Source organism: Equus quagga, chromosome 5, assembly GCF_021613505.1.
Source record: "Equus quagga isolate Etosha38 chromosome 5, UCLA_HA_Equagga_1.0, whole genome shotgun sequence".
In the NCBI taxonomy this organism is placed as follows: domain Eukaryota; kingdom Metazoa; phylum Chordata; class Mammalia; order Perissodactyla; family Equidae; genus Equus; species Equus quagga.
This window is the reverse complement of record NC_060271.1, coordinates 116,647,952-116,662,589: the sequence shown is the minus strand read 5'-3', so window position 1 is coordinate 116,662,589 and position 14,638 is coordinate 116,647,952. Positions and strand designations below refer to the sequence as shown.

General features: G+C 45.4%; 1 long non-coding RNA gene across 1 annotated transcript; it reads left to right on the top strand.

The window, feature by feature from the left end:
• The first annotated feature begins 2,303 nt into the window (after positions 1–2,303).
• On the top strand, positions 2,304–9,033 carry LOC124239846 (uncharacterized). The gene is made up of 5 exons (XR_006888711.1): positions 2,304–2,415; positions 3,951–4,061; positions 5,696–5,830; positions 6,107–6,241; positions 6,457–9,033. It is a non-coding gene; the product is annotated as an uncharacterized LOC124239846 (long non-coding RNA).
• The last annotated feature ends 5,605 nt before the right edge of the window (positions 9,034–14,638 follow it).

Genomic DNA, 14,638 nt, shown 5'->3' with positions numbered 1-14,638 from the left:
ATGTATACATAAAAATTTTAAAAATCTTTTCTTCTCCTTACGCCATCTCTGTTTCCTCTGAGTCCGTTTTCTTTTTTCAACGTCTGTTTGCTTTGGTCTCTGTCTCTCACTTGGGATACTTTCTGCAAATTCCTGGTGATCCCGGGCTGTCCAGTCCCGCATAACAGCGAGTGTCAGCGTGAGAGGCAGCAGTGCCTGTGGGCAAGGATTTAACTGGCGGGCCTCACTCGGGCTATTTCATTGGGAGACCATGAAAAGTCGCTACTTAGAGGCCTTCTCTCTGGGGCTAGTAAATCTTCTCAGTGAGCTATCCTCCAGTCTACCCAGGGGATATGTCCCTGACAGTCCTTTCCGGGGTGGGGTAAGGGAAGGAGTCTGGCAGAGGGCCTTACTATTAACTTGTGGATCTACACTTAATCCTCCTGTTTTCAGCCAGGCAGCTGCCCTCTACTGTTGGTGGGATCTCTGAGTTTGGGGATACTCTGGTTCAATTTCTCTAAAGAAAAACCCTCCAGTCTCTGGCAGGGACATAGTTGCCCAACTGTGTGAGATTGGGAGGGGATCTAGAGTTGTAATTTCTCCATGTATGTCTCTCAACCAGTTCCCTAGAGTTTAGCCAATGCCTCAAACTCACTTCTTGCAGGACCTGCTGCCTTTAAGGCCCCTGCCTCTCCGGGCTCTGTGGGAAGAATCTGCTCACTTCTCACCATCAGTTCCTTCTCCAGGTCCTTCCAACTCTTAGTTTTCTCTACTCCACTAATTCAGTTACCATTCCTCCAGCCCTTTCGGTCATCCCCAAATTACTGAACTCTCTGGTCCACTGATGTCCTCATTTCCATTCAATGTATTCTCATGACTGTATACTTTAAAAAAAATTGCGGGGGCGGGGGTGTTGTCTATGGAGGGAGAGGAGAGAAAGGCATATGATTAATTTGTTATCTCTAACTGAAAGTTCATACCTACTTAAAAAAAGTGTTTCCAGATTTTATTAATAGTACATACTTTATAGAAAATTTGAGCATACATTAAAGCAAATGCTTATGATCCTACCATCCAGAAATAATCAATATTAGCATTTTGGTTATGATACAATTACCCACTTTTTAAAAAGTAAACTTTTTATTTTAATAGTTTTAGATTTATAGTGTGGGGACCTGGAATTGGCCACCCCAAGATATGTCTCTTTGGCATCAGGATTATTTGAGGCTCATTGCTTTTGATAAACTGGGACAGGCAAGGAGGCTCTGAGGAATGGAACTTGCCCTTTGTTAGGACACGTTTACATTTGTAAGGTAAATCTCTACCTGTAAAAGGTGCCTCCCTCTCTGTACCAGGAAGAAGAAAGGAGATGACCTTCTCTCTAGAAACTCTTAATCAATACCAAAGGCAAGGACTTAAATCTGCATTTTATTGTGCTAGTCTGGTAACCTCCTGTAACTGACTTCCCTCCCCCTCCCAACATTGGCATTTCTTTAAGGATTAAGCATCTTTCCTTAGGCTAGGAACTGATTGCTGCCCTGTGAGCGCCCAGCTCCAGATGATAGACTTGCCTCCTGCTAAGCCCACCGAGATAGCAGACCATTACCTGCTGTGTCCATCAAGCAACGTGCTGACAGGGCAATCTTGTGACTATTATGGGAGGGACATTTCAATCACATGTGAAACACCCCGTTTGGGGGTATATAACCACTCTGTGTACCCCACTTCTTCGGTGCCCTTTCTTCCTTCAGGAAGAAAGGCCCCGGGCCATGGTTCCTCATAAAGCTTTGTTTAATTTTCTCTTGCTATTCTGTCTCATGTGAATTTAATTCGTTCTCCAGCCAGACGAACCCCCATTTGGGAAGAGGAAATGTCTTCCTCCCCTACAATAGAAAAATCACAAGGCTGGTATGGAGTTCTCAAACTGTGTATATTTCCTGTCCCAGTTCTAAAATCAAGCATTTCTCCAAGATGACCTTGTCATTTTATTGGAGAGTGGTACTGGAAACCAAGATCTGGGTACATTTGTCACAATTAATGAACCAATATTGATACACCATTATTAACTAAATCCAAACTTTATTCATATTTCCTTAGTTTTCCCCCAATGTCCTTTTTCTGTTGCAGGATCACATTCAGGATACTACATTATTTAGTCGTCATATCTCCTTAGGTTCCTCTTGGCTGTGACAGTTTCTCAGACTTTTCTCGTTTTTGATGACTTTAACAGTTTGGGGGAGTACTGGTCAGATATTTTGTAGAATGTCCCTCACTTGGGACTTGTCTGATGGTTTTCTTATGATTAGCCTTGGGTTATGGATTTTTGCAGGAGGAAGACCACAGAGGTGAAGCACCATTCTCATCACATCAGATCAAGGGTACATCCTATCAACATGACCTACTACTGTTGATGCTGACCTTGATCACCTGGCTAAGGTAGTATTTGACAAGTTTCTGCACTGTAAAGTTACTTCCCCCACACCCCTGTCCATACTTCCTCTGTGGAAGGAAGTTACTATGGGCACCCCACACTTAGGGATTGGGGAGCTATGCTCCACCTCCTTGAAGGCAGAGTATCTACACAAACTATTTGGAATTCTTCTGCATGGGAGATTTATCTATTCTTCCTCAGTTATCTGTTTATTCAATTATTTATTCATATCAGAATGGACTCATGGATATTTATTTTGTCCTTTGGGTTATACTACAATAATAATTTACTTATTTTTTGCTCAAATCGTTCCAGCTTTAGCCATTGGGAACTCTTTCAGTTGGCTCCTATGTCCCTTCATGTTCTCTCCGCCCATCATTGTGCAGTTTTTGAGCACTCTCTTATTGTCTGGCTCTATAACATGTTCCTGGGGACCGGCCCTGTTGCCTAGTGGTTAAGTTCAGTGTGTTCTGCTTCGGTAGCCCAGGTTCAGTTCCCAGGTGAGGACCTACACTATTCGTTGGCGGTCAGGCTGTGGCAGTGACCCACACACAAAATAGAGGACTATTGGCACAGATGTTAGCTTAGGGTAAATCTTCAGCAGAAAACAAACAAACAAAAAGCTCCTGGATCATCCTGCGTATTTCCTCTCCCAGTTCTAAAATCAAGCATTTCTCCAAGGTGACCTAGTCCTTTTGTTGGAGAATGGTATTAGAAACCAAGATCTGGGTGCTAGGTGTGCTTATTGCTACTGGGATGTCATTGCTTCTAGATCCTCTCAGCTGACATAGCAAGGAAATGGATAGGGGTACATATATCTATAAATATTTCCATGTGTAACCACCTGTACCTACATTAAGTTAAACATGAGTTTCCACTAATGTCTTCAACTCTAATTCACTACTGCATGGATCATTCTAGCCTTCTCCTCTTGTTTATCTGTAAACATCTACTTCAACAATAAGAAACCTGGCTCCCACCATCTGCCATCCATTTACTTAAATATTCAATTCCAGCATACATGTATTGTCAACCACTCACTTTTTAAAAGTAGGAATTTGTTTTAATTGTTCCAAAACTACTTATTTCACATGTCCAAGATTCCATAAAGGACTTTTGGTCCTCACAGTCCCTGATGGGTTCCCAGCCTTCAATTTGCCAAACTAAAATGCCAATTTTCATTTGATGTCGTCTTCAGGCTTTGGGTTGGTTGTTATTCTCTGGCCTCTCCTGTTGAAATGTCCTTCTGGAGGTCTACTGACAAGTGCACCCATCCCAGGCACCCCCTGAGTAACAAACTCCTAGTCTACCAAAATCCGTGCCCTAAATGGTCGACCAGGCCATGTAAAAGGCAGGGTTTGCCTTTGCTGGGAGAGGGGAGTGTTCTCTACATTCTTCCTCCCTGTAGACAAAGTTCTCAGAAACCACGTTGGCTGCAATGAGAGATAGAAGTATCCCTTAAATGATGTGTTCTCATGTCACCACACGCCACATTGCCCAAGGAAACGCTGCTATAAATAGCATTTGGTCTCCTCCCCAGTCCACCTCAGCCTGGTTAACCAAGTGATGGAGACTCGGTGGGAAGACAAGAAAGCAGAAAAACAGATCGACCAAGAAGAGGAGAGGCAGAAGGACAATGAGGAAAGAGTTGGTGATAATATTAATAATAATATTTATAATTAATGATTAACAATTATTTACATTTGCAAAGAACTTCCACATGAATGGTCTCATTTAGTTCATTAAGTCTAACAACTCAAAAAAGTATACGTTTTTCTTCATTTAAACTATTTTATAGGTTAAATTGGCTTTTGTGGGTTCTAGATTCTGGGATAGGCATGTGACCCAAGCTGGGCCAATAAGAATTGGCCCTGGGATTATTGCTAAAACTAGTGGGAAAGAACCATGTTCTCTTTCTGTTGGGACTGTAGAATAAGTGGGGGTGGATGTTCACTGTATCTAGTTACTTGTTTGCTCGTTTGTTTATGTGCGTGGAGGAAGAGCTGAAGGAAGTATCCCGAAATGTTAGCATCAATTAATTTTTGGTAGTATAATTGATGATATTTATGGTTTTTACACATTTATGTATTATTTATGTTTTCTATAGTGTATCACATTACATTAACATAAATTTTTCTGTTATAAATTATTTTTAATTATTTTATATTTATGTTATAAAATAATATACATATATGGTAATATATTTATAATATGTTTATCATATACTATTATATAAATAATAGATTCATGCAATTTTTACTCTAATATAAGGCAGAAGTGCTTTAACCCCCTCATGCCCATTTATTCCTTCCCTTGGTGACTGTCTCAAACCCAGTTCCCTATGCCTGGCAGAACATGCCTCCTTAACCCCAGGATGATCCAGCATCCTAGAACAACTTTCTCAAAATAAAGTATTTTACCTTTTCAAAGTATTTGGGAAAAAGAAAAATTTCAAAGTAAAACATTTAGGAACTGAGAGGCTCTCTACTGGTTTTGTGATACCCCGTCAGATCCTAGGCCTCCTCAAAGAACAGAGTGGAGAGAGGCTCTGCTCTCACAGGGCGCTTTCACTCCCAGGCTGGCTGAGGTGGGGGGTGAGGGGGGACATAGGGACGAGGCGGGGAGGGGAGGGACACACAACAATGACACACACACCAGGGGCAGATGCCCCGCTTTTACCTGACTTTGTAGTCCTTTTAGAAAGAGCTCAGTGGGGTTTGGACTGGCTTTGATGCTCTCAGTAGCCCCTCCTGAGAGAGAACAGATGGCAAGCCCCACCGAAAGAGGAACAACCCCAGGCCCAGTAAAGCCATTTCCTGGGTTCCCTCCTCCAGTGTCTGCGAGGACTCCTGGGGATTCTACACGGACCGGGATGTTCTCCCTGCCGGTCACCAGCTCAGTCCTGCTCTCTCCCACTGTGGACACAGGCCCCTCCCTCAACTCCCCAAAGCACAGCGGAGGCCCGGCTGCAGCACACAGCAAAACTCCCCATAAACCCTGAAAATGCCATTCATTCCAAATGAAAACCACCGTTTACAAATACAACGACGATGCAGGCCCTGTAGCTTTACATTGTTCTGAACTGCATTGTCTCTTTTCCAGAATAGGTTTAAGTTTTATCCTTGCATAATCCAAAGACCTATTAAAATATTTTCCTAAAAACAAAAAGGATTATTGCCACAAGAGCAATTTGCTTCCACCTCCACAGGAGATGGAGGAACGGGGATAAAACCCCCAACCCGCGCAGTTTAGATTAGCAGTTTGTCCCCTGTTCTCACATTGCAGTTTTCAAAAATAGCAGAGCCCACTTTCTGCACCCTCCAGCGGATACCTATCTGGAAACAAAAGGCGGAGTCTGAAAGAGGGGCAAGGACTTGGCTGGCCGGGGACTATGGGAAAGACTCAAGAGGAGGGACAGAGGTCAGTGGACACAGAAAATGCACGTTTTCTCGAGACTGGGGCTTTACACCTTCAGAGTCAGGTATGGGGAGAGGGCAGGGTGAGTGTTCGCTATTTCTTCTTTAAAGGAGGCGCCTGGCATAGACCACTTCTCAGGCCTCTTCCAGCTCCAAACTCTCCACACCTCAAGGAGGTCAGGGAGGCAAGGGGCTGGCTCCCCAGGTGTAGGTTTCCACAGGCCTCTTCCCGGATTGCATCAGTGCTGCCAGAGTGTTCACTCGTTCTCCCACCCCACAGGTGCCTACACCTCCCTCCGCCCCCTCCTAAAACTTCTTAGCTTCAGATAACACCCTTTTGTTCTCCTTGTGACTCCACACCCATGGGGAGAGGGAATGAGGAAACCTTCGGGGAAGTGCCACCTATCTGATGAAGGTAAGAGGCTGCCCTGCACGCTGCTGTGCCTTCCAGGGGAGCCTGTTCCCAAGGTTCCCCGCCCAGGTCAGGAGGCGTTTTGGGGCTTGGCTTCCTGGCAGGGGAGGCTTGAAGGCATTGAAGGGGCGGGGGTGCTGAGGAGGGAGGTGAAGGCCCTGGGCTCATAAATCTTCATCTTGGGCATTCATTAGGGTTTTGTTTTTTTTTTTTTCCAGGGAATCCTCCAGGGAAGCGGTGAGTGTCTTCCAGTGGCTTCTCACCAGACTCACGATCAGGTCCACACTTCTTAGCATGGCATCCAGGATTCTGCAGAATCTTGCCTCAGCCTTCCTTGCCAATCCCCTCTTCTGCTCTCTCTCCCCAGACCCACTGAGCTCTAGCTACATAGAACTATTACTATTTCCCTGAACATGCATTTTGACACCTCTGTGACTTCTTTGCATGTACTGTTTCCTCTGCCTGAAGTGCCTGCTGCGGCATGTCTTCTTAAAGAACTCCTATTCACTCTTCAGGACCCTACTAAAAAATCAGACGCCTCTTCAAAGCCTTGCTTGACTCCCCAGACAGGGTTGGTTGCTCTGTGCTCCAAGGCCTAGCATTCCTTCCCTTGTTCCTCACCCAGTAGGATAATTATTAGGATTTGCATGTTTATTTTCTTCCTAGTTGCTCCCCCAGGGCAGGGACTGTGTCATTCATCTTTGTAAACCTGATGCCAGGCCCTAATAATTACTCAGGCAATATTTGTGTAAGGCTAAACACCATTTCTGCTGGATTTGGAGTATTTTTTGAGCAGCATTAAGAGAATTTCTGTCACCATGGACGTCCCCTGGCCCACAGTGACATCTCTGTATTAGTACAGCATCAGTACGGCACTCCTCAGGTAATTTGACGTCTGATTGATTTATTTTACATATTAACCCACTGGGTTTCTGTTACCATCATAAGATGAAGAGACTGAGACGCCAAGAGATTGAGCAACATCGTGTTCGAGGTTACAGTACACGCGCGGCAAAGCTGGGACCTGAACCCAGGTGTTCTGGCTGCGAGATCCACAAGCTCTGACTACACCAGAGATTCGCAGTAAATGTCCTTTGACTCTGCAGATCAGCATCACCTGGGAACCTGATAGAAATGCAGATTGTTGGGCCCCACCCCAGACCTGCTGAATCAGACGAGGGTAGGCCCAGCAGTCTGTGCGTTAACCAGCCTTGCAGGGGATTCCGCTGCACGCTCGAGTTAGAGAACACCAGCCTACACTGTAGCTGCTCCAGCGGCTTCCCTGGAGCCAGAGAAGGGTGCTCCAAGGCCAACTTTCACCCTTAAACAGTCGTGGCATCTGGGAGGGGCAGGGGTAGCAGGCTGGGGTGGAAGGGAAGAAAACGCCTGGACTGGGAGTTAGAAGCCAGAGTTCTAGTCCCACCAGTTTTGCAGTTATTGGCTGAGTGATTCTGAGCACCTCTCTGGGACTCAGTTTTCTCATCTGTAAAATGAGATGTTGATTAAATGATCTCATCTCTGATTTCCCTTTACATTATGTTGTCCAGCTCTCCTTTGGAATTTGGTGTCTCTGCCAGGAATGGAATGAAGACAGTATGAGTGCTCATTTTTAATGGATTTTTCCCATACTTGGAAATTAATAGCCCCCAGTTCCAAATCCTCAGACCAGCTATCCTCTACCTCCTTCCTTAGGGGCAGAAAGTGAGAGCAAACGTTGGAGTTGACTGGTGAAACCATTAAGCAAAAAATAGAAAAGCATTTGATGGTGTTGGTTGGGACTTCCCTCCGCTACCTGGGGCTCCTTCATGTGGGCCTTTTCCCTGATCCCTCAACAGTCACCTGCTTCCCCACTGTGACTCTGCCAGACCCCTTTGCCTACAGACCATCTCCCTGTCACCCCAGAACTCGCGTCCTTTCCCTGCTCCTTTCTATGGGGTTGCCCGATTCACAGGCTCTTGCTTCCCCAACATTCTTCAGAGGAGGGAGAGGGGTGATGTGTCAGGGTGACTTACTGGGCGTGCTAGGGGCTTGGTGGCCTGACGAGGAGCCCCACGGACACACTGAAGCCCTATCCTACTGGTTTCGTGTGGACCTGAGGGCCCTACCCAGGGCGCACCTCAGATGAGGTAGGGCTGTACCCACAGGGTACCCGGTGGGCCCAGCATTGGACTGGCAGCTGGAAAACCTGTCCACATCGGGCTGGAAAGAAGGAAGAATGCTTCTTGCCCCTTTGAGATGATTATGAAAATTTGAGACAAGTAATGGCATCGTAAAAGTAGAGCCCTGAATCAGAAAGGTGGGTAGAAGAATTTTAACCACTCAGGACCCGGGTGTCAGCAAGAGAACATGGCTGAACTCTCAAGTCCTCAGCGGCAGTTTTAGAAGTTGGTCAAAGAACCTGTCCCCTTCAGCAAAACCACACATGCCCGATAAACAGCCCGAGTGTCTGTCAAATCAGTATCACGCTCAGAGAGAGACTTTCGGGATGGTTTCCAGAGTCCAGGAAAAGCCTTAAAACGCAGGACAGAGGTGTTGCCAGCAGCCTTGGGTTAAAAGCCAAAGAAAGTGGTTATTAAACAAGGCCCCTGGACGAGCTGGAGCCAGCGTAGACTGGTCATCAGCTGAAACTCACTGAGGCTGCTCTTCTCAGCTGCAAGTGACCCTCTCGGAGAGGCTGCCTACGTCCTGGATAGAGCATCAATGAAGCTCCACATTAATGAAGAATATGTCTGCACTCCAAACTTATCCAACTGTGTACATTAAATATCTTCAGCTTTTGTATCAATCATGTCTCAATAAAGTGGTTTTAAAAGAAAGAATATGTGTGTGAATTTGTGTGTGGTTATGGCTTCTAATATACCCTTTCTATCAACTCACATTCTTAACAGTTATTGATCTCAACCCAGTGCCGTGGAGCCTCGTGTTAACACCTTCGGTGGATGGCTGCTCTCTTTGCCCGTTCTGAGCCTCCCACGGTGGGCCTGGTGGTTGAGTTCAGCCTGGAACCTGGGACCTGCCTCAGTGGCCCTGGACTTCCCGGGATCCGCAGGGCTTGAAGGCCTAGGGAAGATGGAGGCATAAGTCAGGCTTCCTGGGACTGCTCCAGAAGGGCTCTCTCATCTCCCTCAGTCTGCTCCTCTCCCAGCTCGGCCTGAAATGGGCCTGCTCTCCTGAAAGACTTGGATTAAAGACTTGGATTCTGCATATGTTCAGGATGGGTTTCAACCTCGCTCCTTAGAGTCTCCTAAGCAGCCTACTCTCTAGCTTATACGACTTCACAGACCACTGAGCACTCATTTCTGAGGCTGTCTTCCATCCAAAGACTGGCCAAGTCTGAACACATTGGTCCTCTAGCTGTCCCTGAGGTTGTGCAGGAGAGAGGAGACGTGGGCTGTAGTCTGAACAAGCTGATGCAGTCTAGCTCTGGGCCTTTGGCAGGTCGTTGTGCTTCTCTGGGCCTCAATTTTATCATCTTTAAAATGGGAGTGTTGTTTCAGCTACCCTCTGTGGTCTTCCACCTCTAACATTCTAAAATTCTAGAGCCCATCTTGGCCAAAACAGAAGGCTCAGAGGTCCTGTGCATCACCCCACACATGCCCAGGGAGAGGTAGACGGGGAGTACGTGCAGTATCAGGACAGAGGAGAGGACTCGGTCAGATGAGTACTTTCCCTTCATGGACTTGGATTTGAGAAGCGCCTGTTGGGTGGGGCCTGGCTGGAAGGAGTGAGACAGTCTCCCCCAGACCTCCCCCTGCCTGAGCGGTTGCCTCAGAGGCTGTTACTTAACTCTCCTTACCACTTTCCAGGGTGGGGCAGGGAAGGGCAGATGGGAGCCGCTGATGCAATAGGCAGACGCAAGCCTGTGTTGTTCTTCGAAGACGAAGCAAAGGTCAGCTGGGCTGGGTCGGGCCAACTGGGCTGCAGCTGCAAGGCCCTGCTCTTTGCAGAGTTTCATCTTCCTCTTCTCTCCTTGACTCTTTCCCCTTTTAACTTAAGTAGGGTTCACTCTCTGGTCGTCAGAGCGAGTAATTGATACTTTGTGTTAGGATTTACACACAGCCATTCACTTGTGCTCTTTAACCTGTAGTGGAAGAGAATATCCTTGCCTACTAGGAATGCACATGTTCACATGTATGGACACACACATGCTGCACACACCACACACACCCCAAACACACCCACACCACACACACACACACAGTGGAGGCACTCAGAAATGGGATGGTTGTTCTGAGAATCTGCTCCCACCAGACCGTTTTCCCCACGAGATCTTCCAGGAGGAAGCGGATCCAATCAGAGGATCAGAGAGCATCAGAAGATCTGGAAATTTCCTTTGTATAGCCAAAGCTTCAAAATATCCCGTAGGGTATGCCATTTCTATGCAAGTCCCCATCGATCAAATATGAATGAGACTCCAGGCTAGTTTCCCATCTCCCGGGGATCTGGATGCCCAGAACACAATAACTTTTAATCTTTTAAGTTAAAAATAATAATAATAAAGAGTCTGTGAGGGGGAAAAAAAGAGTAGGTGCATCCAGACCTTGATAAAAGGAAAATTGCTAAATATTGCACTCAAGCTACCTTAACAATGAACAACTACACTTCCATCATAAATTGCAAAGAAGTTGTCTTATCAAATCCATGCTTCAAGGCTGCACATTCCTTGCCAGAGGCTCTGGAAGGAAAGTCTAGTCCAGGTGGGCCCTACGGCACTCATTATTGTAATCATCATAATTTACTTTGTACTTACTATGCGCCAGGCCCTGTGCTACGTGATTAACATGAATTACCACATTTCATCCTCACAAAAACCCTATGACATAGAGTCTCTTATTATCCCTATTTTACAGATGCAGAAACTGAGGCACAAAACCTTAAGAAAATTGCCCGAGGTTACAGAGCTAGTAAGTGGTAGAGCCAAGGGGTCGATGTGGTTCCCCTGAGTCTGGAGCCTATGCTCGTAACCATCTGGAAAACTCATATACAAACAGAAGATTTAAGTGGGATAGAACCCTTCAAGTTACAAAAGGATTCACCAGAACGTTCTCTAAATCCCAAATTCCTCTATAGCTTCAGTCAATAAAATCTGTAATTTTATTTTACGGAGTTTGTTTTATGTCCAAATATAAGGAGCTCGTTTTTAAATGTAAAATATAGACTTTTGCTGTCTGGGAAGGGTGACGCCTAAGCCTTCCATCACGTCAGTTAATTCTGATATGATTAATTCTGTTAATAGTTAACTATTGACTTATTAGTACTGAATAACTAAATTTAGAAAGGAGCTTTGAGCAAGATAGTTTAAAATTTAAGTATGAATTTTATAGTTATACATTTGTTTGTATATATTCACACAGAATTGAATTTAATCAAATGGATACGCTGAAAGAGTGAAATTCTAGAGTTATCATAGCAGAGCGGGAGTTGGGGGTTTTCTTCTTGAATCAGCCATCAACTTGATTTATAGATGTTTTATCTCATTAACCTTTATGTCGTGGAGCTAATTAGTGACTCTGGAAACTGCAAAACACACTCGAAGCAATTGCATACCTCTTCAACTCCACCCTCCACCAAATTAAATTGGACCCAATTATTCCGAATCATAGAAGACGTTTTTGAAAGGCTTTGCCTCCTTCATCTGAAATGGCTCCCTGGAATGAAAATCAAACCTGATGTGGATTCTGATTTTCTCTTTTGGCCGCACACCATATTACATCAAAACCATTTGAATCCTTCAGAAGCTCTAGCTTCAGAGAGAAAGAAACATGTGCAGATTGTTGTGATTCTCCCTGTCTGGGTAAAGTTGTCCCAGGACCCTTTGGAGCGTCTTGAGGATCTTGCTGCCTGCCTTCTGCCTGCTGGTGAGCATCAGGGTCGCCATGTCGGAACCCAGTCCTGTTCAGGAGGCTGCCATCTTGAGGATGGAGAAGGTCCCTTGGGTACTAACAGCACGACAGGTATCCTTTTGCTTCCCTTTTCCTGTTCTTGTTTCTGGGACCAAGACCCTGAGGCATAAGTAGTTACAGCCTTTCTTCCCTTCCAGTCTTCTGGAGGAGGATTCTGAGCTGCTTGGCCCTCCGTTCCTTGCAGTTGGATTAAGGTGATGGGCTGGGATGGAAGGATGATAGAAATTAAACAGGCTAAATTAATTTACTATGAAAGAGTGTGAAGCTACTCTCTGGAGAGAGACTGGGCTGGGTGCGGCTGTTGAGTGGGAGATTAGGTAAGAAAAATGGCCACTGTTTCAAGAAAATTAGTAAAGATTTACATTATTTTTAAGGCATTTGGAGTTCAACTTATGTTTCTTTTGACTAGGACACCACATTCAAACAATTTTCTGAGAGAGGAAAGTGATTTGGGTAGAAAAATCAAAGACGACTTACAGTAGGGTTTTCCAAATTTGCATGGTCTTGGAACAGGACTGTGATGCGTAGGGAGTGGTAGAGAGGGGCCTGTGGGATGAAATGTTATCGGATGGGGGCCCTTCACCTCCCTTGGATGTGTGGGTGAAGTTGAGGTTTCTTTTGGGGTGATTTCACATGAATAGCAAATCCCAGTGCTGGTGTAAGGTGACACCAAACTTTCATTTCTTTCCTTGGTTTAGTTTGAAAATGGACTAGATTGTTAGCGTATTTAAGAATTTTTGGTGTGGGTTCTTGCTCCTTCAGTGCCAAACTGATGTTCTAATGCCATTTGACATGTCTCGCAGCTGAGTGACTCAGCCCTGGCCTCATGGACCCTCCACAGGCTCTCCCTCCCTCAGGGGTGCAGGTGTGTCCCCACCTCGGTCCAAGGCCAGGAAACTAACCACAATCTCCTGGCTATGAGATGTAGCCTCCTGCCTTGAAGGCAAAACAGGGTGAAACACAGGCAGGCAGGATCCCAAACCACAGAAGCTCGAATTAGGTCATCCTTGTGAACATGACAACTCGCTCGCTGTCTCTCTCGGTCAACAAAAAGAGACATGGACCCATTCAAACATGGCTTTAAGAGACTGATGATTTGCATGTGATGGTGACTTGCCATCCATTGAATGCTATTCCAAGCAACCGAGAAAGTTAATTAGCCATTCTTTTTCACAAGCCAAGAAAGGTGCAATGGCACATTCACACTAACTTATGGCAGGACATTTGAGTGCAGAAATTTAAATCACTTGTCTGGTAGTCAATGAGTACCATGTCTGATTTCTTTTTCCCTCCTCAGATGCACCTGGCAGCTTGGGGGACTGCGTGCTGGGCAGGAACCATCTTTCAAAGCCTCTGGAGAAGTTGCAGAGACACTCACAGGATTGTCCCTCTGTGGGACCGGGCTCTCTGGGACAGTTAGAATTAGGTTGAGGATGAGGTTAGCGGGGAGGAAGTAGTGAGGGAAAATTATTATTCCTTTGAAAATAGTTATTCAGGGGAACTTCGCCATGACTGGTATGGCCATTAACATGTCATTTTACCAGACGTGGAAGCCAGCCCAAGGCAGAGGTATGCGAGCCCTTGGGAATGCACACTTACTGTTTACTCAGTTCATTTGCGGGAATCAAGAAAATGCTACTGCCTGATGAGAAAAAGACACTGCTTTAGAAGGCACTCTCCCATGTTCACAGTATGTTTAAAATAATTGCTAGGAGAAAGGGCCCGGCGTTTTGAAGAATCCGTCAGAAATCTTCAGCCTAACTTGTTCCTAGGGCGGGATGAGAATGGATTTATTTAGGCTGAAATCCTAACTTCTACTGTCAAGGTTATCCAGAAAGTCTGGATAATGCTACACACAGGAAAAACAAAAGAAACATTTTCTTTTCTAGGCTGGCTCCCCTGAAGACGAGGAATAAAATCACTACAAATATGAGTTATTGATCCCTTCCTCTAAGGCTAGTTAATAATAAACAGTGTTTGTTCTTTGTAGGATTTAATGTTTCCCCAACTGCTTATATCACATGGATTTTGGACTTTATCTACAAGAGCCATACTGGTTGCCTTTGACTGCAGGATATGTCTTACTGACATCTGTTTTAAATGGAGGAGAGAGAAGAGTGCTAGAATTGATCCTGACTGTATTAAATTCTGCCCATTTTAAACATGTTTGAGGCAGCTTCATGAAATCACTCCTATAGAACAGATGAGTTCTTTTTGGAACTGGGACTTCTCTGTCACCCACGTCCCCACTGGTTGGCTCAGTCCCTGGTTCTTATCGCAGACCTACCTGAGAAGGCCAGTGTATTTTCTTGGCTGTATTTCCACATAGCCTTTTAATCTTCACAGATGAGACAACTTGACACACTTCTGTCTCACATGGCAGTGAATTCTTCTCTCTGCCAGCATCAGGATCAATCTTGTCCTGGGCAGAGGGCTAGAAAGACCTTGGCCCTAGTAGGCAGCATCAAGTAATGATGGTTACTGGCCTCACTCTAGC